At 42.8% G+C, this 23389-nt stretch overlaps 1 protein-coding gene across 2 annotated transcripts in view; it reads right to left on the bottom strand.

Moving 5' to 3' along the window:
* Nucleotides 1-20613, bottom strand: part of LOC147691754 (cdc42 effector protein 2-like) — a 143393-nt gene extending 122780 nt beyond the window's left edge. The window contains exon 1 of one of the 2 annotated variants that reach the window (XM_086938035.1): nucleotides 20492-20613. The gene's annotated coding sequence lies outside the window, so the exon portion shown is untranslated. Of the gene's footprint in view, nucleotides 1-20443 lie in introns of both variants that reach the window. The other variant, XM_086938038.1, reaches the window with a different exon arrangement.
* Nucleotides 20614-23389: the final 2776 nt, after the last annotated feature.

Here is a 23389-nt window from a genome sequence, read left to right as displayed (position 1 = left end):
GGGCAAATGAAGCTTGGTTTCAGTACGTGGATAATTTTCCCAACCAAGGTTTTAGACATGAAATCTTAAGGACCTGAGTTGGGATTAATCCTTGGAAGACGAAGAAAAAATAAAGGCAGCATTGATTGGCTCAGATGATAATTGTAACTGTGGGCTAGGATTAAGAAACGACATTTTGCACATATTGCTTTATTGCACATTTGTCCTAGCTACACGGAAATTGATTTTACGCCCAATATTTTTATCACATAAGATACATTTGCATGCCCAAGCGGTTTGTTTACTTAAAGATATGCCATCGTTAGAAACTGTAATAGGATTGGAAACATTTCTGAAGGCAACAAAAGAATTTGTAAGGGAGAAATTGAAGGAGGGACATTCATCTTAAATGTTTTTAGGGCTCTCCCACTAATGTAAATTTTTTAGGAAGTTAGAGATTTTTGCAAATTGCGTTAATAAATTGTATGTTTTTGAGGGTGGTACCTTTTTCTTACTTGTATAGTATTTTAATTATTTATTGGTTTTAGAATTTATATTGTCCCTATTATCTGGATCCCAATTGTGCTTTGTACTGTTTAAAAGACTATGGTCTAAATAAACAAAGTTTTCTCTCTCCTTCTTCAGCTCAGCGTGGACATTCGATTTGATCTGGTTCACAGGCCAGTGACCGCAATGGCTTTGTCAAGCACACTATGGTGGGCAAAATTGAAGATCCCAAATCACTTGGTCAAAATACTTTAGGTGTCAGTCACTGGAGTTACTCCAGGTGGATGAAATTCATCATTTAGCTCCAATTTTGATCATCATGAAGGTGTGAGGTTGATGCCAATCCTTCTAAGGAAGAACAAGGACATGACGTGTATGTCCAGATCTGGGTCCAGTGCTTTCCATGCCACTGGAATCAAGCTATTGAGGAACTAGCATCAAGGTACGACGATATAGTTCCTATAATCGATGTGTTAGAATTAGCATGATGTATCTAAACCTATTAGTATATGCACATACACATTAGCATATTTCCATCTGTCACGTTCTAGAACCTTAGCTTGCATTGGCCTTTGCATTTTACGTTTTGTTGTCCCGACCGACGCCATTTTGTGGCCTCACTCGGAGTCCTGTATTAACAGCCCCGTTCACTTTACTATATTGGAAAGCATTCTCCTGAGAAATACGCCAACTGTTGCAGAATTGCTGTTTCAGCTCGTTAGGCCCGTCAAGGTTGTAGGTAGCAGAGGAGGGCCTGATAAGCACATTCCGGGAGGGGTGCGGGGCAGGCTGTTCAGAAGCTGGCAGAAGGGAGTCACCTGGCCGACCTTGCTAATCTAGGATGAGCGAAACCAAGAGCGCTTCGTCTGCCATATATGGTCTTTCCTTCATGCACCAAACTGTACCAGCTTGTATTTTTCCATCTTGGGCAATGATTCTGCAAATGCAACTGTATATACATGATGTTCTGATAATGTGCCAGCAGTCTTCTTGGCGGACCTCGTGGGGTTAGGTCGCAAGGAGCTCCTCTGGCAGAGTTTGTCTTTGTCTAATGAATGCTTGGACCTTCTACACTGCCAACCGACTGATTATTGGTAATGCAAATGGGATTGGTTGTGATGATAACTGTAATTGGGAGGTGGTGAATAATTTTCAGTACTTCAGTTGGCGACTCCGCCGGGACTCCGCGTTGGGGTCGTCTCTCTGCATCTCAGAGAGGGACATTAAAAAGGGGTACTATTGATCGGGGGGGAATTGCAGAATAAACCAACGAGAAATTGGGGTTTTGCTTTGCCCCTCCGGTGGAGAGGATCTCAGCTGCTAGTGACCTCACGCTGGAGTCCTTCAGGTGTGACCCGAGAACCAGCAGCGTTGGCCTTATTGAGAGTTAGCAGTGGAGAACGTGCAATCAGACCTGCGTGCACTAGGTGAGTGTTTTGTCCTGTCTTGTGTTGGATTCTTGACTTGGTACTTGGCATTTTGGTGACTGATAGTCACGGAGATACTCTGAAAAGGGGGTCTGACGGGGCAATATTGAGATTGCACGTGTAGATGCCCCTGGTTTGGCTGTTGCGAAAAACTGGAGATAGCGATTACACGCCTTTCTTGTGGGAGACTGCGGTTCGCAATTGGGCCGGATTGTCCTCGGGAACGCCGACAGTTGAGATTGGGTAGCGCTCGGACAAATCTGGAGCAGCGCTTGCAAAAGCGGGCTTAGCCAGCATAGTCCGGGAGGTGAACCAGGAATACTGCCGGATGGCCTGTAGGTTGGTCTGTGGTTTAGAAACCTGTGTAAACTATCTTCAGGCAGTCTAAGGACAATCCTGTTATTGAACATTAATTTTGTGGCTTTTGAATATTGCATCAAAGAGTTCTCCACGGGCTGGAGTTGACGGGCTCCGCCCTTTCTGGTTGCAGGATATTGGTATACTATTTGTATCTCGTTTGTATACAGCACGTTTTGTTTTATGTATGTTGGAAAATGTACGTTGAATGAATGAAAACATGGCCATGTGTTTGATGAAATTGTGTTGAATACAATTTGGTTCAATTTTCTTGAATAATAACATTTGATTCCTTTCCAGCTGACTTAGTATAGATAGGGACAATGCCGTGTCTCAGCAAACTGTGCTTTGGCTGTTTCCGCCCAGAAAGCATGAGATTGGACGAAAGCCAACCTTCTCCTCCGGAAGGTACACCCAGCCACGATATGTATTGCAAGCACGGTATTGGTCCCCTTCTCTTTAATTCCTTGTGGCATAAGTACACCAAGGATAACATAGAATTACAGTGGCCAAAGACTGGATCTTTTGATGAGAAAAAGATTCAGTATTTACAAGAACGTCTTTTCGTCAAGCGCAGCCGACAGGCTATGTTTGATACTCTGAATAAGTGGCAGAAAGAAGCAAAAAGGAGACGTATTAGATCGGAAAAATTACTTAAGGTTCAGCAAGGGCAAACTATCACGCAGAAAGCTATTGCACATGACAAGAGTAAAACAGAAAAGAACATAGAGATAGAAGATAGACGATTTAGGTTGCAAGTCGACAAAAGCTATGTAACAAGAAATGAAGCTGAGGATGAGATTGAGGATCTTCTAGATCAAAGACCTCCCCCGCCATATGCCCCGCAACGCATATACCCTGCGGTCCCCGTCCAGGCAGCCGCTGTACCACCGGCATCGGCACCCGTGGATCAGAGTTCCACCACCCCTAACCGCAACACGAACATCCCGTTTCCCTCACCTGGAGGCATGGCCACTCTTATCCCTGATTCTAAATCGACCTATCCATTCCCCCAGAGTACAACTGAGCGTACCAAGTCCCATAGGGGTCTCTCAATCAGCCAGCACCACGCCCGGTGCGGCAGATCAGACTCCGAAAGGGGCATTAGGGGGTTTGGAAGGTAAACGGTTGTTCACCAGGTCATCCGTGGCCTATGGAGAGAAGGAAGCGTTAGCTGATCAAGCTGTACAATGGATCAGGAATAACGCATATACAGTAGAAGACATATGGAGCACTGTGAAAGATTTGGAGCCCGTAATGCAACAACATGTGGTGTTTCAAATGTCAAATTCCCTCATTTGGGCTTGGGAGGTCAGCTTTAGCAATGGGAGCGCTCCTCAAATATTGTATGAGATTCGTGATTGGACCTATAGGTTTAATTTGAGCCCGCAGGAAGTGTATAAAAACGTAGTCACTATGCGTCCAGTATAGGGGAAGATTATTTTTTAAATGTCCCCAATGGACTTCGGAACACCCCTTGACTCAGTGGACCTCGCAGCACCCCATGCGAGAGGTCCATCCCATTTATCATCCCGAGGTTCCTGAACTGCGCGATGATAATCAGGTCATTACTCGGCAACGAGTAGACGCCAGGTTTCAGGAGCAATGGGTGTACACTCCATGGAAAAGGAGTGAGGTCCTTTCATTGAAATCCTAACTGCCCCACCCTCGCAAGAACCCTACAGCCTATTACAAAGAACTGACCGAGGCTGCTGCCTCGGCTGTTATGACATTAGCAGATGTGGAGCTGTTCTTTGGTTTGCTTGTGCCGGTGGATATATGGCGACAGGTGCACGACTCTGATCACGCCGAATTAGGGGGTACGTGGGATGAGCTACGAGTATGGGGCAGGGATCACAAACCAGGAGACAAGCCTAGGGTTGAAATAACATCCATAATTGGGAGGTGGTGAATAATTTTCAGTACTTCACTATCCTGGATGATGAGGGGTCAAACCCCCAAACTGGTCCTAGGATGCTTTTTTTTCAGTCCAGGGAGAACTTGGCCTGGCAGTTCAGGCTGGACTGTTCCCATTAGGCGCAGGGTCAAGACTGAATTGCATATGGCTGGGTTCAAATATGGAATGGCATGGGGAGCAAAAAAATAATGTATTTAGGCCCAGATCTCTATACAGGGTGAATGAATGACATTGTTCTGCATTCTGTCCATCAATTGTTCTATTTGCAATCTTTTTAAGAGAGGCTACAGAGACACACCCAGCATGTAGTGGAGGGAGATAGTCAGGAGATCCCTTTGTAGTCTTCCATTTTTTTAGCTAGGCCTTTGGCGTGGCTAACGGATACATCACACAAGTAATTATTGGAAAAGGAAGGCATATCATTTTGTACCTTCCTCCATACTTGCAAGAAAGTGAGAAACTAAAAAGCAGCCTTTTTGGTTGCTCCACTTTAACCCGGCGAGTTTACCATGCAGCACCCCCACCATCTAAAAAGTTAGGGTGTTCTATGCATTTGTCACCTGTGCTGCAGTGTGCACTAGGTCAAAAACGTGTACAGCTTTTTATCTGCAAAGAACTGGTGACAAAAGATTTTCATAGTCGAAAACTAGAGTTAGACTATTATTCTCTCATTACCCGAATATTATGGACATGTCCACTGGAATTATGTGCATCTGTGTCCTGAGAGTTTCAGCATAATTATGGATTTGTTGCATGTGCCACATAATCTGCCATCTGCTGCATAGTTTGAAGATTTTGACAAAAAAATTCCATCTCAAACGGATCAAAAGTTACTAAAAACACAGCAACATGTTGCAGTGTAGTGAAAGTTCTTCGCAAAGGTTCACTGGTCACATTTCAGGTGCTTATTGCTGTATTTTAGTCTTAAACTGGAACTATTGAGGTAAAATCTATGCCCAGACAGGGTAAACGTGTACAAAAAGTGACAAAATAATAAAGTAATACTATCTCAAAATGTGCAGCATTACTTGCCTTTTCTTATTACTAAATTTTGTGAATCTTGGCACACAATTTGGTCCTCCCCTATCCCATAAATCCAGTGACCTTGAAAATGGGAAACAATATTTACTAGCTTTTCAGTGTTTTCATGTTCTTCTGTCGCCTTTTTAAACTGTTCTGTACAGAGTTTCTACTGGCTCAACCACTTGGACAAATACAGGCAACCATCTGGATAACATTGATGAGTATGCTACAGCCAAGAAGAAGTTTATCACTTTATTTAGAGAACAGATATTACACGAACCCTTGCCAAGAAGCAAAACAGAAGGGCCAATTTGGACAGCAGCATAACAGTGGCATCACCAAAATGGCCACCCACCCAGATCCCAAGAATTGAGTACACTCGTTTGTCTGGAAGAGTAAAGCCTGCAATTTAATTACTCATTTTGCTTAGAAGTAGAGCCTTCGTTAACTTCCTGTATGTTACACAAAGTGAAACCTTTAGCTCTTAAGACTATAGAACTTTCACTACCAGCCCCTTTAACCGCTTCGCTGCGGCGGCTTTTCCCGCTGTGCGCGGCAAATTCAAAATTACCGCGTTACGTGACGAGCTGGCCTTTTCATCCGCGCAGGACAGGTAAGCGCGATGACGAGCCCAGCTCGTCAATAGCCCCGAAGGGGTTAATACTCAGTTGTTACTGGGTGACCCATCACTTCTGGCAGCTGTTGCCATTCTCTTGTACCCGGTGAACCTTCATTTGTTTGTTTGCCATCGCAATACACTACAGGTAATCTCTCATTCATCCAAACACATTTGGTCCAAGTCGAACGCATATGCCTCTCCTATTGGTGGCTAACAAGAGCCTATGAACAGCTAGCACATTTCAGAAAGCAGAGCTTCATTAACTGTTAATCAAACAGGTATATAAAGTGGCCATGTACTATCCTTTTTCAAATCAAATAACAAACACACATGTCCACCGCTCAAATTAATTTGATTTCTCCCTTTATTAATTCACCACTATCCTTTTTGGGTTCCAGAGTAGCATGCTACTGTCCAAATAGCGCTTCTACATCTCATATGGGGTAGTAAGTGCTATAGAAATGCAATTATTTCATTTGACTTCATTCTGTATACTGTATATTCTTTATTGTTTGATTATTTAAAATCTTACAATACTACCAATACAAAACATATACTATAATAATAAAACCTTTAAAAACATTTACACCATAAAATTCATTACATCTAATTAAGCCTCTTAATTTTCTAACTTAGTCTCCCAATTTTGTTTTAGCTATCAGTAAAAACCTTATGCATGCAGCGTTTATACGTATATCATTAGAGTGTAGACTTTATCAGTGCCTGCCTACATGTCCTTATTCCTCGTATATTAAAAGGTTATTTAAGTAAAGTTTTTCTTTCGATCTGGAGACCAGGACAAATACATAGCAGGTGGACAATGTTCTCTTCTCCATTTTTACACAATCTGCATAGTGTGCAACTCTCCATTTTTTTCCATGGGGGCAGATGACTTAGTCCCGGGAGTATTCCAAATCTCGCTTTAACAAGTACTTGCTTATTTTTTTCCGACCAGGGTATTTCTAAATATTCTTGTACCTTCATTTTTGTATATCCATTTATTATTGTCCATGCACGTTTTCTTTTAGCCATCATATCTTTATCATTTACAAGTGACAGTTGATTTGTTGTTCGGTTGATTATTTTTTTTAATGGATGCCTTACTTATTGTGTTGCTCCAGATTGGCATTACAGCAAACTCTTCTATCTCTTTTTTAATATAATTCCATGCAGGTGACTTTACATTGTTATTTATCTCTTGCCATAATAGTTGTGATAGCTGGTTATCATGGTCGTTTTTTATCAGATTCCATGTTTTGATGAATTGCCCCTTTCTTGCATAGACTTGGTTATTTAATCCAAATTCTAATCTAATTTGTGCAGGTGAGGCATTGTTTGGGAGGTAGAAAAGAGATTTAAATGTTTTGGATAGAGCGTTATTTATTATTTCCGAATCTTTCCCAATTAGCGCTGTGCTGCCATATGTAATAGTCAGAAGCAATGTTGCCGCTATAATCTTCAAGAGGGGACGATATGTGAGGTTACCAAGGGATTTCTGTAGGGTCCTAAATGCTGCCGTCAAAGCATTTGCCTTCCTTTTTATGCCCATTTTTTGTGGATGATAATTTCCCTTTTCGTCAAATAATACACCCAGATACCTATATACTTCGACTTGTTCTAGTTGGGTGTTCTCCATATACCATTTGCCTTTATATCTCAGATTTATTTTCTTGGTGACCACCATGATTTTAGTTTTGGTTTCATTTATCACCATTTCATTTTCCTTTGCGTATATGGTTGTTCGGTTAATTAGACGTTGTAGTCCAACTTTACTTTGGCTTAAAAGGATGGCATCATCTGCATAGAATAGATTAGAATCGTTTGATGCAACCGATCGGTTGAAGCGAACCAAACCTGCAACACTCACAAAGCATTTGTTTCCTAAACAAAAGCCCAAGACAGGACAACATGTACCTACTGACATGAAAACACCTATGTGCTGTACTACAGGGACAACTTTGAAAACAAGAGTAGAGCGAAGCACAGCAGGACATAATGTAAGTTGATACAGTGCAGAGATGCCCAACATTCACTGGAGCCAGACCTGGCCCAATGCCCTTGGTGACGAGGCCGATCACCCAGTCTTGGCAGCTGGGTGGCTCCACTGATGTTAATGAGAATTTTTACAGGTCTCAGGCAATATGTTGCAGACCTTACTACCATTCTACTGTAGGTCACTGGAAATACTGCTCGAGTGGACAGAGTGTAACTAGGACGCCAAGGTTCATGGGCTCCAGGTGTGGATGGAGAATCCATGATGACTGTGAAACGTAAGCTCTCTACCCTGGAGATTGCCTTACTTCTGTGGCTAATGCAGTATAATGACAAGAAGAATTTACTGGATCGGATATAATAGAACAAGGACTTGGTGCGGAAACACAAAAAAGACAAGACGATTGGATTGAGCATAAACAACTTTGAAACTCCAAGTCCCAGTCATATGGAATCACTCATAGAAAGAGTTTTCACCTAATTAACATTGTATGCATGCTAAAGACAAACATGACAAAATGGAATTGCTGTTTGTAAAAGAGAAAGGCAACCCATAAAAAAATGAGTACATGTTTAAAAATGCCATCTTCGATGTGAAGACGACCCTTAAAAATTATTAATTGGGGGGGAGGGAGGGGGATACTTTCCACTACCTCTTTCATGGCGCTGGAGAATAAGATGGCCATCCCAGTGGGTAAGCGGGAAAACAAGATTACATGCATTGGTTTATCCTTGGTGGATGACATCAGGCAAAAGGGAGAAAAATAGCATCCTCTGTCCTTTCCTTCCAAGACTGCTATTACAGCAGCAACCCATCACGTTGGGTATATATATATATATATATACATATATACACACACACGAACTGAAGAAATCTCAATGCCTTGCAAGATTTCGTTCTCAGGGAACTTAATCCATCACCTCTCAGCAGCGCTAAAGTCTAACTGGCTGAGGGGGAATAGAGCTCATGGTGTGCGCTCCACGATAAATATGTTTCTAGGTCATAGGGTTTCATACACAATGCACTCATGCAGACTTCTGGAACTTCTCTGAACATTAACAAAATACAGCTTTCCAAGAAATTCAGATAAACCAAGGCATGTCTGTACACGATATGTTCTTCGTAAGTCTTAGGGGAAAATATGAGGTACATATGAGGTTTATCAATGTTATTACAACTCAGACTGCAGAAATCTCCTTCACATAATGAACTTAAGAGCAGTGCCTCTATGAATTGCTTGCAATAATCCACCTTCTATTAATAATAACTTTCTGGAGAAACAACACCAGTAAGCTGCAATTCTCCAAGACTTGGTGCTGATCAGATAAAATGGAAAACTAAAGTAACAACCTTGTAGAGTTTCAGAACACAGTTCAAATTACTAAAGATTCAACAAAAAAGAGGCATTCGTGGTGTAAAACCCTTCACATATGCCCGACTACTCAAAGAAGATGATGGAAAACTTCAGAAAAGAAATACACCTGTTAGTCTTTGCAATACTATCAAACCCTACTGTGGTAGTCACTAAAAAAATGTCATAAAAGCTTTAACAGTGAAGGGTGCTGAAATACTGGAGCAGGAAGTAGGTCCCCTCTGAAACTGCACAACCGATAGGCCTTAGCAAGTCTTCTTTGTAGACCATTAAACAAAAATGTCTCCTATCTCCAGCAGTGGTGTCAATAAACTTTGTAAATGAGCAGGGTCAGAACAGTTTCAGACATGCATTTGATCCAAAAGCCAGAGGACAGCTCCCCCGTTAGGGCGGAGGAGCGCTGTCCCACTACAAAAATGCCCGAGAGATCGAAGAATAAAATTGTAATAAAGTTAATTTATTACCATTTTATTTTCCGAATCCCCATTCCGAGCCGAGTGTCAGGACGGGGCAGGACTTTCCGCTGCTGTCAGTCAGGCAGCTGCAAAAAGCAGTGATGGGCAGGGCACTTTAAGTTTAAAGGGCAAGTCTCTTTGGCTGTCTTAGACAGCATAGGGCTCCAGTGCCCTAGGGAGCGTCGAGAGAGGCCACTCCCTCCAAACCTGGTGCTGCTCTCATGCAGCAAGAGAGCAGCCCCAGGATTGGTTACTGCAGTTTCCAGTCTGTCTGGCTGGAGAAGATCTGAGCGCGGAGGAGGATGTTGCGACAAGATGGTAAGTGGTATTATATATATTTATTTGTTTTACTTTTACTTTTATTTTTTCCCCCGCCTCTCCACCCTCCTTACAAGCCAGCCGCCACTGCCAGAGTCCAAACATAACACCCAACCTACAGTAACAGAGATGACTTTAGGGTTATTGCATCAGGTCGGAAAGAGAGATCAGATTACACTGTAAAGGATGGCATCTTTGTGTGCTCTCCTCCAAAGCATACCATCGTCTGCTCTTAGTGTTAACCTTCAAGAGGTACATGGGACGGGCACCTACACATAGCCTTCACCGGGCTGTATCTCAGCAGTTTGAGAGGAGAAATAAACTAAAATCTTGCAAGAGCAGCCTCTTTTACCCTAAGTTAATATGCTACTTGTTCCTCTTAAAACGCCCTGCAATACACATTTACAGGGAGATTCCAAGCACCCCTGAAGAAAAAAAAGATACTCCAGAAAGGGTAATTTCAGTTATTTACATGGTTATTCCTCAGATAAGTAGAGCAGGGCCTTGGGCCTTGAAATAAAATCAATGGCGTTCCTGAATCCTTTCAGGGACAGTTGGAATCCTAACAGTAGGTCTGGCGACTGCTCCGCCTTGAACAGGAGTGTCCTTAATGGTGATGTTAAATGGAAAAAAAATCATGTTAAATAAATTAGTAATGAAATACAAAAAAACGTATTGCAATAGATGCCCAGATATTCTGGCTTTGCTAGATGGGTGTCATTCAGTTGGTTCTGCTGATGACATGGATCGAACATAAATAACCCCAACTAGCATTAACATAGAGAGGCCTCATTGATTTTTTTTCCAATATCATCAGTTATCTTGTATGCTGAATATATACAAGAGGAGTCCATGCGCTAGGGGGTGTAATTATATGAAACGGCACAATTGTACCCAGGAAGAGCAGAACAAAAGCCTTCAAGTGTTTGGAAACGTGGTGGGGGGTGTTCCTGCGTCTTTTCAATGTAAACCCTGAAATCACCCTCAATGCCAGCAAAGTGGGCACACTCAAGGGGCCAACTGTTCCAACACACGAAAAAAAACAAGTTCATTCCCATGTTTTCACATGCAGATGAGTCCTTCCGAGCCGTGCCCCGGCGGGCCGGCACCTTCAGATGTGGGGGTCATGGAGGGCGCCCCAGTGAAAGGCTGCTCCCTGCCTGGCCCCCCCATTCTTCACACAAAACGTCCCTCGTTCACAAACATCTTCCTCGGGGCCTCTAACAAACACAAAGTCCTCCCCAAACCGCCAAAGTTATGTAATCGATGGCGAGGACCCAAAAAGGGGGCCTCATGGGCAGCCCTGCCTGTAGCTTTAGCATAAAAAATGAGTAACGCTCTTACCATGAGGTTCACATTTCACGTTTGTTAATTATGAGAATCTTCCAACCGCAGCGCTTCGAAGCCTCACCGTGAGCGAGGGCCCAGAAGTTAACTCACTACCCTGTTGGCTACCGTAATTGAGACTGCATTGGTATATATAGTTCGACATGCCCCGCAGAGGCACCGAGGCGTGTTATCAGACGTATAGCGAGCTACACAGTGCGAAATGTTGACTAGAGTACACAAAAAAAGCAGATTATAACTGAACGAAAACAGCTGCTCTGAAACGGTGCCGGTGTGCCAACAGAAAAGCTTTTTCTTAGCAAAACCAGAATCTTTCTGTTTATATGGAACACTGTTAAACCCACCCAGTGCTATCGGGTCTCATTTTCAAAGCTACCAAGTTTAGCAAAGAAACGAACTGCGCCACAGAAAAATATAAACTGCTTTGCTCAGGCGCACAATTTTGTTCTGCCAACTTATCTCGTGCCCCCTTCACGCATCACCCTCACCCGTAGCAGGTATCACCCTCACAGCCGAGATTGGGGGGGTATTTATACTTTTTACCGCGACTATACCAAATCCTAATATTCTATTCTTCAAAATGCTATTAACAATGTGATGACCACGCATTTCGGCCTGCTTTCTGTTAACTATATACATGTTGATTCTCGACAAACTGACGCGCATTCCAAGCCAGATTTTTGGGTGGTTCCAGGGACCAGGGGTCAGGCAAGAGAACAACAAGCAGGCCTGGAGGGCTCCCCAGAGGCGCGCTCTGAGAGGCGAGTCTTAAAGGAGAAGGACCCTTTCCATTTTCACTCATGTTAGAAGCTGGGTTTTTCATCTGCCAGTCAATTGTTCAGAAATAAACGTAAAGCGCACCAGTCGCACCCAAAAAAGATCACTGACACAATCCTGTGAGGCGCGAGTCAGAGGTGAGACCTTACCCCATTCAACTATGTAACAATGTACTGAAACAATGTCCTATCTCTTGTAAAGCGCTCTAATACCTCTGATAACTTTTCAAATAAATAAATCAATAGTATTATTGTATGCATTCAACGACGCAGCTCACGGGCCAATTTCTATTGCAGACTAAAGCAACCTCAGACACGCGCCGCGAAGGTTAATCGTGGTCTTTTGGGATGTTCGTTGTATGTAACCGAGTTGCATTTAGGAGGCGATTCACACAAAAGGACATAAATTATGCTGAATAGCTTTAACAACATGGAAAAAGCAATACACTCTGCAAGTTGGTATTCTCAGTCCCCTACTCATAACGATGAAACAGAAAGTCCCAGAACCCTATGCTCAGTTGGCAAAAAAAAAAAGCCATATCACACATGACTTGTGTACCACAGGCTCCTATGACTCCTTATTTTCTCGCAGTTTTATAAAGCGCAAACCCGACCGAGGGTATTGGAGCGCTTTACATGAGCATCAGTTACGCTACACAAGGACACATTCATGTTTTTGGTAGGCACGGGGAGATTAAGTGATTTGCCCAGAGTCACAGGATGTGGAGTCGACCCCGAGGCTCGAGCCTTGGTTTCCCAGCTCCAAAGTCGGCTGTCTAGCCGGAAGGCCACATCCTCTCCTCGGACATTATAGCCTTTCTTGTTAGGCCTGCGTCTGCTCTTTTATTGGATCCCAAGTCTCTCAAGACAAGACACTGGCTGAGTGCAGCAAACTAAAGGACAATGGTTAACGTGTCACTCTGTCAACTGGTCAATGCCCCAAATGTCCCATCCCTTTGTTAGTTATCAGCTGCGTAGACAGGGCAGGAGGAGTCCAGCTAGTCACCCCCACCTCCATTCTGGCTAAATTAGTATCACGTCTCTACATTGCGCCCCTGCCAACAGGCCCGATTCAAGTGGGAGACTCCCGATTTGTGAATCCAAAAATGGCTTTATTTTGGCTGTCTCCCGCCTGAAGTTGCTTTTCCTTCAATAGAAGTCAAAGGGAGAAATACTGTCTCCTGATTCTTTTTTTTTTTAATCTCCCACTTTTCCCTTCTAAAATGTTGGCATGCACGTGCCAGGTTCCCCACTAATCCAGGCAGACAGTGAACCCTAACTTTTTTCACTTCCCATCGGGTACATGAAACTTATTCAGCCCTCTACTGTGTTTAGCTGGATGCCAGCTGCTTTTCAAATAGGCTTGGTGCCAAGGCAGCCCAGTTTGATTGCACACCCCAGCAGTGACCTGCATGCACAATGTCATAAGTCTGAAATCTGGCAATGCAGCTGGTCTTAGGAAAATTGACACAGCACCCAGGTAAAAGATAAAAAAGAAAAGCACTTAACACATAGTTATATCTACATTTAGCGGGGTGTAACTATGTTAACTCTTCTAGTAGGGCATTCTTGTCTGTATGTCACTGTTTCCTTAACCAGGCCCTTGCAACAACTGTTACACAATAGCAAAAAAATTATTAAAAATGCCACTATTTTTCTTTGTCAAATGCAAGGAACTTTGGAGCAACACACTATTAGTCGATTAATTGTGAAATGAACCTCTGTACTGCAGCTGGAAAGGAAACCACACGCTTGGAGCAGGAGGGTGCATGAGTGACCACACCACAGCACTCGAAAGTTATCCGAAAACTCGGATTGTTTTGAACTCAAGATTCCCAGCGAACCATAGTCTGAACCAGACCTCAGGCACAAGCGTCCAGGGACCTGCCTATCTCTGCTTTTTTAAATTCATTCAATTTTCCATGAATCTACAAGTATAGGTGTGCCAGGTGCAAGTTTCCATACTGATTCCCGAAAAGTCATGTGATTTCCAATCAGGATCCCATTCCCGCTCTACGCCCGTAAGGGGAATCAGATCTCCTGTCCAAATGCCCAATTTTTGTTTTTTTACTCCACAGAAAAAATAAATGATCGCACATGCAGAAACCTCTTGCCCTACACCCCCTCCAAATCTGGGGGTGATTCATTCCCTTTTCCACGCGAGAAAGGGCACTTAGGCCAGCATTGTGCTGGACAAAACCTCCAATCCTTTCCAGGTTACAAACTGGAATGCTAGGAGTTTGTGAATGCCCCCAGCACATGTTCGTGGGAATTCACAAACTTCCAAGGATAACAATGCACTGCAACACCCACATTCCCACCCAATAGGTGTGATTTAAGGGAGCAGGGAACTCTGCACTAGTCACGGAGTCGAATGGTCTAACGCCTGCCAGGAATCCCTTTGTAAATTCCTGGCAGTTGTTCGTAAACTTACTTTTAGGGCCGAATTCACCTTTGTGCATAGGCCCTGATGTACCTAAATGTATCTGATATGGATATGCTGAAAATCTGAAATGAATCTACAGCCTACAATGAACAAAACCTGCTGAACAGGCACTGCTCGAACAGGTACACAGAGTGATCACCATGGACAAAGGCACTGGTGCCCTCTAGTCACCGAACACTAACATGTGATGCCTCTGCCTGTGCACGGTCAGCAGCTACTCTCTGAGCAGGCCATTCCATCAAAACGGTCATGTTTAACTGGCAAATGACCAGACTACACTGGGAAGTGAATGCTAGAAGTCAACGTGGCCTTGATTAGAGGAACAGTGACCAGCTAAGCAGATGTGATCTCAGCCAATGACTGCTTGAAGGATAAACTTCGAATGTTTCTCAACCCCCGCCATATGGACCAACACACAGGCTGGTGCCCGGGGGGTTCATCTTGTTTTTGGACCGCTGCTTTCACTGCATCATTCACCTATTTGTATAAAGTGCTTCAGCATCCTCTTGGCTCATGTGCTCACTACAGATAAATGTAAATAAATGAATAAATGCATGCATTGGCACATATCAATAAGAGGTAACTGTCTGCCCCGTAGCTTAGATAATATGACTAGCCTTTGAAAATCTTTTCGTTAGGTTTGTAAAGAAACCTTGAATATGTCAACTAATAATGGTTAAACACATCAAACTACAAAGCTTCCTAGATGAAAGTATAGTAGAAGAGAAGTGTTTGCTTGTACTGCGCCATACTTGAGATAGCTCGAAGGCAGGGTGGAGACTGGGAGTCTGTGACAAGCACTCTGTGGGAAAGACATCTGTTGAAAGGCTATTACAGTATCAAAGGAGTAAAGTATGAAGTGCAACTTCCGTGAGCGCACACCACACAACGTAACCAACTCTACTTCTCCGATGTCCAAAGCAGGTCACTAGTAGCAGTCTAATTAAAAGCAAACATTGGCAAAGCCAAAAGTTCTGGGGTTGGCGTCCAACCTTTTGGATCTGTCAGTGCCTCTTTTTATGTTGTCATGGTTTTTGTAAAAAAATATATTGGGGGTGGCGGGGGAGCTGCTATGCATTGCTGCCTATATAAAAAAATAATTGGTTAAAGGCAAAATATTCTTTTTGCTTTCAAAAAGCACACGTTGCCATAGTAGCCCATGGCCCTGCAGGGAACTAATTTGTGTGTGGATATCCTCCTCGTGAAAGAGCAGAATACCAATACTCACAGTTAAATAAGCAAATGGCTGAAGTGAGCTGACCCATTGCCCCATGATGTATGCTGTAGCTTGTAGAAGGAAAGTGTGAATGACACAACAGACCAATGGATGAAGAAGGCTGGCTGAAAGCTCCTAAAAGCAAGGCCACTGGAATTATGAAGTAGGGGAAGACCAAAATATGCGGCATGGTAGACTAAATTATGCAGTAAGAAAAAGGAAATTATGTGGCATAAAAGAGATCATTTTTTTGATGGTATTACTTAATTCGTTTGTGATTTTTGCACAGTTTAATTCTGTCTGGGCAAAGATTTCACCGCATTAGTACCAGTTTAACAGCCAAAAACATAAAAGAGGAACTGAAAGATTATCAGTTAACATTTGCAAAGTGTATTCCAACGCGCGTGAACACATATCGCCACATTTTTATTAACTTTTGATCCATTTGAGCAAGAAACACATTTTTTGTTGTTCAAATCTGCTGGTTATGCAGCAGATAAAGGAATATGTGGAACATTTGGAAAATCCTTAAATATGTGTAAAAAAGCAGTGGCTGCAGACTCCCATGATTCCAGTGGCCCTGCCTATAAGTATATTACTAGATGATGTAGCATGTCAAAAGGTCTTGGCGACTGTCAAACCAAATTTTTTATTTTTGTTAACACACACACAATGCCACACTAATCTGCTCCACTCCTTCACATTTGATTTCGGCAAGACATAGCCCTACAGGCTCATTCAATTGTGATAGTTGTGCCACAGTTAGCAATTAGATGAGGGTGCAAGATCACCCCGTAGACCCATGGGAACCTGGGTATACAATAATATCATGCAGCCATGGTTCGTATAGGCATCTTACTTGAAAGAATATTAACTGCCAATTTGGACAAACAAGTCTCATGAATATTCACAATGCACCCAATTGGTTCTGGCACATTAATGAAAAAAGACAATAATAAAACCACAATAAATACCACTTTTCAGAGGAAAGATTTTTTTTATTTATAACTACAAGCATCCAATAATATGGGCCGGACTGCCCCAAATCACAAAAGAAGTATACTTAAAAAGGAAAAAAGTGCAATGTGACCCCAATGTCAAAGCTGATACATCAATAATATACATGAATTCAATAAATGCTTGAGACTTTTGTTTAGTGACAGACAACTTCCAAGAGGTTTTTGATAGGTCTTGTGGAAAAATAGACACAAACAACTGTTTATCTGTTACAACGATCTGTCGATGACGTTTCGACCCGCAGTGGTGGCTGGTACTTAATTGGGGTGGCGGGGCAGGAAAAAAAAAATCATGTACTTGTAGGCCGGCTACCGCCTCTCGGTCCTCATCGGTTGACTCCAGAATCAGGAAGCACACAGGTTCCCAGACTCCCCTAGCCAATTATGATGCTGCTGTCCGCAGCATGACAACAGCGTTGTGATTAGTCTGAGCGCTGTGGTTTGGCACTCATAGAGGGACTGGGAGCCTGTGCTGGTTCTCCTCCCAGGCTGTACAATACAGCCAGGTGGAGAACATGCTAAGTGCGCATGACTGTTTGGCCGGCCAAAGACGGCTACCAAACCGGCATGTGCACTTAAGGGAGTGCTCACCACTCCGCCCCCTGCTTTGGTGACAGCCCAGCCCCACACCTAAAATGTAAACCAGCTAAGCCAAGAGGGAAAATAAAATGATATAACATTGCATTATCATTTTATATTTCCTTTTTGAACTGCTCAAAGAGCAGTGGGCAACACTCGGCCGCCTTAGCGAAGGAGCCGCCGATGCCCCTGAAAGGGCAAAGGAGGTTCATCAAGACTTGGAATTGCATGGACATCCCGAATGCCAGAAGGTATGGACATGACATGCAAAAGGTGTGCAGGGTAACTATTTAAAAAAGTGATGGGTATAGTACCTTACTCTCTTTAGGACACTGGAGAGACGAGATTAAGTCCAGCCGGAGCAGGAGCTGTTGTTGGCTCCTGGTGCCAGTATTAGGGGCAGAATAAGGGAAATGAATAGAGCCATCAGCCAATGTGCTAAAAGGGATGGAGCGTGAGGAAGAGAATCCTATTCATTAAAGTTTTGTTACACAAAAACAGGGATTGCCTTCAGACGGATCACAGCTACCTGCGTGAGGGGGTATACTCACTCCCCCACTATTCTTTTGCCCTGGACACTTCAGGCAGAGCCAGCAAAACGCCCAGGCATTCCTTGGTTTTGTGTAACAACACTTTAGTAAGGAAGGAACCAACAACAGCTCCTGTTCGGGGCTGTACTTTATCACCTATTCCTATGTCCTACAGGAGTACGGTACTATAACCTTCACTATTTCAATGGTGAGCATACACACCTTTTGCATGTCACGCCCACGCCTTCTGGCATTCAGGATGTCCATGCAATTCTAAGTCCTGATGATATCCCTTTTCCCTTTCAGGGGTGGAAAAGTCATTGACTAATCACTGTAACAAACAGTTGTTTGTGTCTATTTTTCCACAAGACCCATACAAAAAATGTGGGAAGGTGTCTGTTACTAAAGGAAAGCCGTGTGTATATTATTCATGGAGCAGCTTTGACAATGAGGAACACATTGCATGTTTTACCTTTTTAATAACTTTTTTTGTTTTTCGGGGAAGTCCCATCCTTATTACTGAATGCTTGTGGTTTCACTGTATATATATATATATATATATATATATATATATATATATATATATATATATATATATATATATATATATATATATATATATATATGCTATTAAAAAGTTGTGTTCGTTGTGCTTTTATTATTGTTTTGTTGCGTTAATGTGCCAGCACCAAATGGGTCTGGCACTCATTTGAATATTCATGATTCATGAGAGTTGTTTGTCCAAATTGATCGTTAATATTCTTTCAAATAAGATGCCTATACGGACCGTTGTTACATGGTATCATTGTATACCCAGGTTCCCATGGGTCTAAGGTTTGCCTAATCTAATTGTTTACTGTGGCACAACTATATACGACCCATTGTTGCATATTACAGTTAAAAATTAGGCCGCTTGAACACTCTCCTTCTAACTCATTACCCCCTGGGGATTTGGGAGTTTTTTTTAGGCTCCTCTTCTCCACATGGTTATTCCTTATAGGCAGGACCACTGGAATTATGCCTTATTGGCGGATAATGTTGTATTATACAGTATGGCTTACAAAATGATGTGGTAAGAAAAAAGAATTAGGTGGTACAATCTGTAGCAGTATTCATTTGTTATTTTGTCATTCTCACGACTGGCAACGTTGCCACTTCAAAGTTGCACCTCATTAGTGCCAATTTAACACCTGGATAGAGAAAATAGCAACTGAAAGGTGGCTGGTTAAGCTTTGCTCGGGAGCAGCCACAACCCGGAAATGTGTGTGGCACGTTTTATTTAGTAACGTTTGCACTAGAAATATTTTTCTTGCGAAATCTGCAATGAATGCAGCAGATTCTGGATTGATTGGCAAGTAATGCACAGCCATGATTATGCAGAAAACACAGGAGCCGAGAATTGCATAATCCCAGTGGCTCTGCCTATTGGCAGCAACTGCAACCTGCCAGTAACCTTCCCTAAGAGAACCTAACACGCAGGTACCCCACCCTATTGTGACCCACCTTATTTGTAAGTATCTGCCCCCAGTTCTCTGAACGATGACCACGCCCTTCCTGGAATTCCTCGGGAGACAGCACAATTCACTCCTTTTCTCCCCTCACCTCGGTAGTCCCATGGACCAATAATGTCATTACTCCGTCTACGAAGGGCCCTCCTCGGCACACAAGAAGTTGTCTGCGGGGCCTGCCTGGGGTGAGCGGGCTGGAGGGGATCCCGTGTCACCAACCCATCACGAGCCACCCCAATCCTACTAGAACCTTCTTCAGCACATCGCTGTCGTGCCCCAGCACCTAAACAAGCCCACACCAACTGGCCACTGGTAATTTCAGAGCCCATTCACAGCATAGCAAGGCCAAGGAACTTCAGCAGTTACAAGATATCGCCATGCAGCAGCCCTCCATAGAGTATACTGATATATGCTATAAATGAGCAACATGGAGACCAATATTTTTTTATATAGAACAAGTGTCCTAAGGCCATATAGTCCACCCTTTACTGCTACAGTACCAAGGTCACATTCTTTGTTACTGCCAGAGTACCATCAGGGTAATGTGAAACACACCACTTAATAGACTGCACCTTACAACTATTGTTTTACTATGTGGAGCAGCAGCTAACTCTTTGTGCTATGGTGGCAGATATTACAAGGTACATGAAAAAAACAGTGTAGCATATAACTTTATGCACATCGCGAGGCGGTGATGCGCTATTTATTTCGGTTGGTGAGGGAAGGGAGGGCTATCATGACGACCCACTCAATGCACTACTTTCGTGAAGCATAGCGCCTCCACTCACCATGTAATGGTAAAAAGTAGCATATTGCAGTTAGCATTCCAAAAATACACACATACAAACACGCACAAACTCACGGTGCTGCACATGAAGGTTTGTGTATAAAACAAATGTATTTGAATACCTTGCACATAGCACAATATGTAACACGAGCGGTACATGGGAACTTGTTACAACGAACGATACTCTGAACATTAGCCACAGGCTATATACAGGCATGACATAACACACACGACGGCAGATAAAAACAAGTGACACACATTTAAACAGACCTGTTAACCACTACCACCTGTAAGGTACAGAATCCGCTCCCCACTCACCTGTCCCAGAAATGTGCAACTCACTACTCCAGAAAAGTATGCGCTCAAGCCTCAGCCGCAGCGCCGTGCCCCTACTCAGAGACACACCCCTCATCGCCGTAAAACCACGCCTGTCACTGCCCTCCCTCTGTCGTCATGCCCACAGTAAGGCGGGGCGAACTGACGTCACCACTTTGGTTGGAGCTCGTGTTGTCGCGATAGTACCGGATTGGCGCTAACGCTGCGGTTACACCGACGTTCAAAAGGGTGGGCCCGTTGAGGGAGCACCTCGTTCATAGGCCCCCCGCCATGTTTTGGTTATGAGATAAAGCTGTACTCAGACGTCCAACGCAGAGAGAGCTTCTGCACCCCCTTCGTGTTTCTTAGCCAGTGCTGCCGACGCTTCCACGGCTCACAGTTTTCTTATCTGATACGTACAGGACTGCGTGTGAGACGGGGCCTCAATGACAGCCCTACTTCACAGCTCATTCAGAGGCTGAAGCAAATGCAAATATGGTAACTGTTGAATGGGGCAATGACAAGGTCGTTTGAGTTACACAGGCAGGGCCAGAGACGAGTCTGAAAAAGAACAACATATTCTGCAACTGTGTTTTTGGTATAACCTCCACACTTTAAATGGAAAAAATAAATGCAATTTAAAGTAATCTGTGAAAAATGTATTCTTTATGTTACGAAAGTTCAGTTGGTTCCTAGGATCTTTACAGACGTCTGTGTGTGTAACCGGACAGTTACAGAACCGAATCCGGCACCAAGTACAGTGATATAGTGGCCTCTATAGTGCTACAAGGTCTCAGCCTGGGAGCGAATGTGGATATGCACGTCACTTTAAAACTAAATTATACACAATATAAGAAATGGTGCTTCAAAATATGCAGGTATTAAATGTTTTGATTAGAGTTTGGCAGTTGGGCTGCTCATTTGAATGTGGCAGATATCCAAAACAGGAGACTCTGTGTAAACAAATCCAAGACCTATGTTATGTTGTGCGGTGAGTCAGCCAATAAACTAAAGTCCAATTTCTATCTAGACAGCGATAAAATGTTACAAGTTAAAACATTCTGTTATTTAGGAATCACCTATGCTAATGATGGATCCTGGAAATCAGAGCTTGAAAATGCTAGGATGAAAATGACTCGCTGTACCAGCAGTGTTTTTCGCTTCTCATCTAAGCTCGGCTCGAGAAGCATTCGTGACATGATTAACATCTACAATATTCGCTGTGTTCCCTCAGCATTGTATGGGGCTGGAGTGTGGGGCCACACAGATGGCACCCCTCTCCAAAAAGAGGAGAACAAGTTCCTAAGAAAAGTGCTATGTGTTCCCCACTCCGCCTCCATTCAATTAATTCATGACGAGGTTGGGGTCGAGTTTATCTCGGACTTAGCAGCCGTTCGTCCACTCTTATTGTGGCGTTCTATTTGGGCTAAGCCTGAAACTCGATTCACTCAAGAAATTATTCTTGACTGTATAGGCCTGGACTTTTCTTTACGTATTCTTTGGCTGAAATACATTAGTTTTTGGTTTAAGACTCTGTTTGATATTGATGTTCTCACTGACCCCGAACTCGCGGTAGAAATACCCAAAAAAGAGATTAAACAAACTTTATTGATGTTCAAAAAGAAAGGGCGAGATGAGGCATATGGCAAGTTAACTACCGTAAAGTTCTATAGAGAACTTAACTTACCATCGGGGTTCCAAGCATATCTCCTACATGTCAGCCGCACATCTCATCAATATGTTTTAACTCGCGTCAGGTTGGGCATTGTACACCATCTTGTTGCGTTCCTAGTACAGAAACAGAAATCTGAAACCCCCTGCCCTTGTGACAATGTTTCACGCCAGAGTTGCTGCCATTTCCTACTTTTTTGTAAATTTTATCATTTTCTAAGATTAAGGTACTTAAAACCTATATTTATTAAATACAATATACGGTCTTTTAAGAATGCCCTTGTGTTATTATCAGCTTTAGAAAATGTGGACATATGTTTTTTTGTTGCCATTTATATTTTGAAATGTACAGCTGCCAGGAAAAGTATTGTATTGCCATGATCTCCATATTCCTGTCTGTACTTCTCAAAACGTTCAGCTGCCAGGGTGAGCACTTTTTTAGCAGTGTTCAATTTACCTTTAACCCTGTCTGTACATGTTTTCTTTTTCTTGATTCTTTTATACTTTTATCATACAGCTGCCAGGATATATTTAATGCTGCTATATTTCTATACTTTCCTGTCTGTATCAACAAATTTTAAATCAAAATTTTTTTTGTCCCATGATTAGGCGGGGGCTTGTTGTTCAACGTACAGCTGCCAGGATAAACATTTTGTGCTAATTTATTTACTCCTGTCTGTACGATTTTAACTGTTAACTTCTTTTCCTTTTTGCCATTTTTATGTGTTTCTTAATCACGCTCCAATGTAAACGCTTGTCAGTATGTGTCCTATCCTCACATGAATTATCTTGGATTCCCCTGTATAAATTTCGTATTTTATAACAATTTTTAATGTAATGGATTGATTTCATGTTTTGCTTGTATGATTTTTTTATAAATCGAATAAAAGCTTTGAAATTGAATTGAGTTACACAGGCAGGGCCAGAGACGAGTCTGAAAAAGAACAACATATTCTGCAACTGTGTTTTTGGTATAACCTCCACACTTTAAATGGAAAAAATAAATGCAATTTAAAGTAATCTGTGAAAAATGTATTCTTTATGTTACGAAAGTTCAGTTGGTTCCTAGGATCTTTACAGACGTCTGTGTGTGTAACCGGACAGTTACAGAACCGAATCCGGCACCAAGTACAGTGATATAGTGGCCTCTATAGTGCTACAAGGTCTCAGCCTGGGAGCGAATGTGGATATGCACGTCACTTTAAAACTAAATTATACACAATATAAGAA

This window comes from Lissotriton vulgaris, chromosome 9 (assembly GCF_964263255.1).
Source record: "Lissotriton vulgaris chromosome 9, aLisVul1.2, whole genome shotgun sequence".
Classification (NCBI taxonomy): domain Eukaryota; kingdom Metazoa; phylum Chordata; class Amphibia; order Caudata; family Salamandridae; genus Lissotriton; species Lissotriton vulgaris.
Note: the sequence above shows the minus strand (reverse complement) of the source record. Positions and strands in the feature narration are given on the sequence as shown.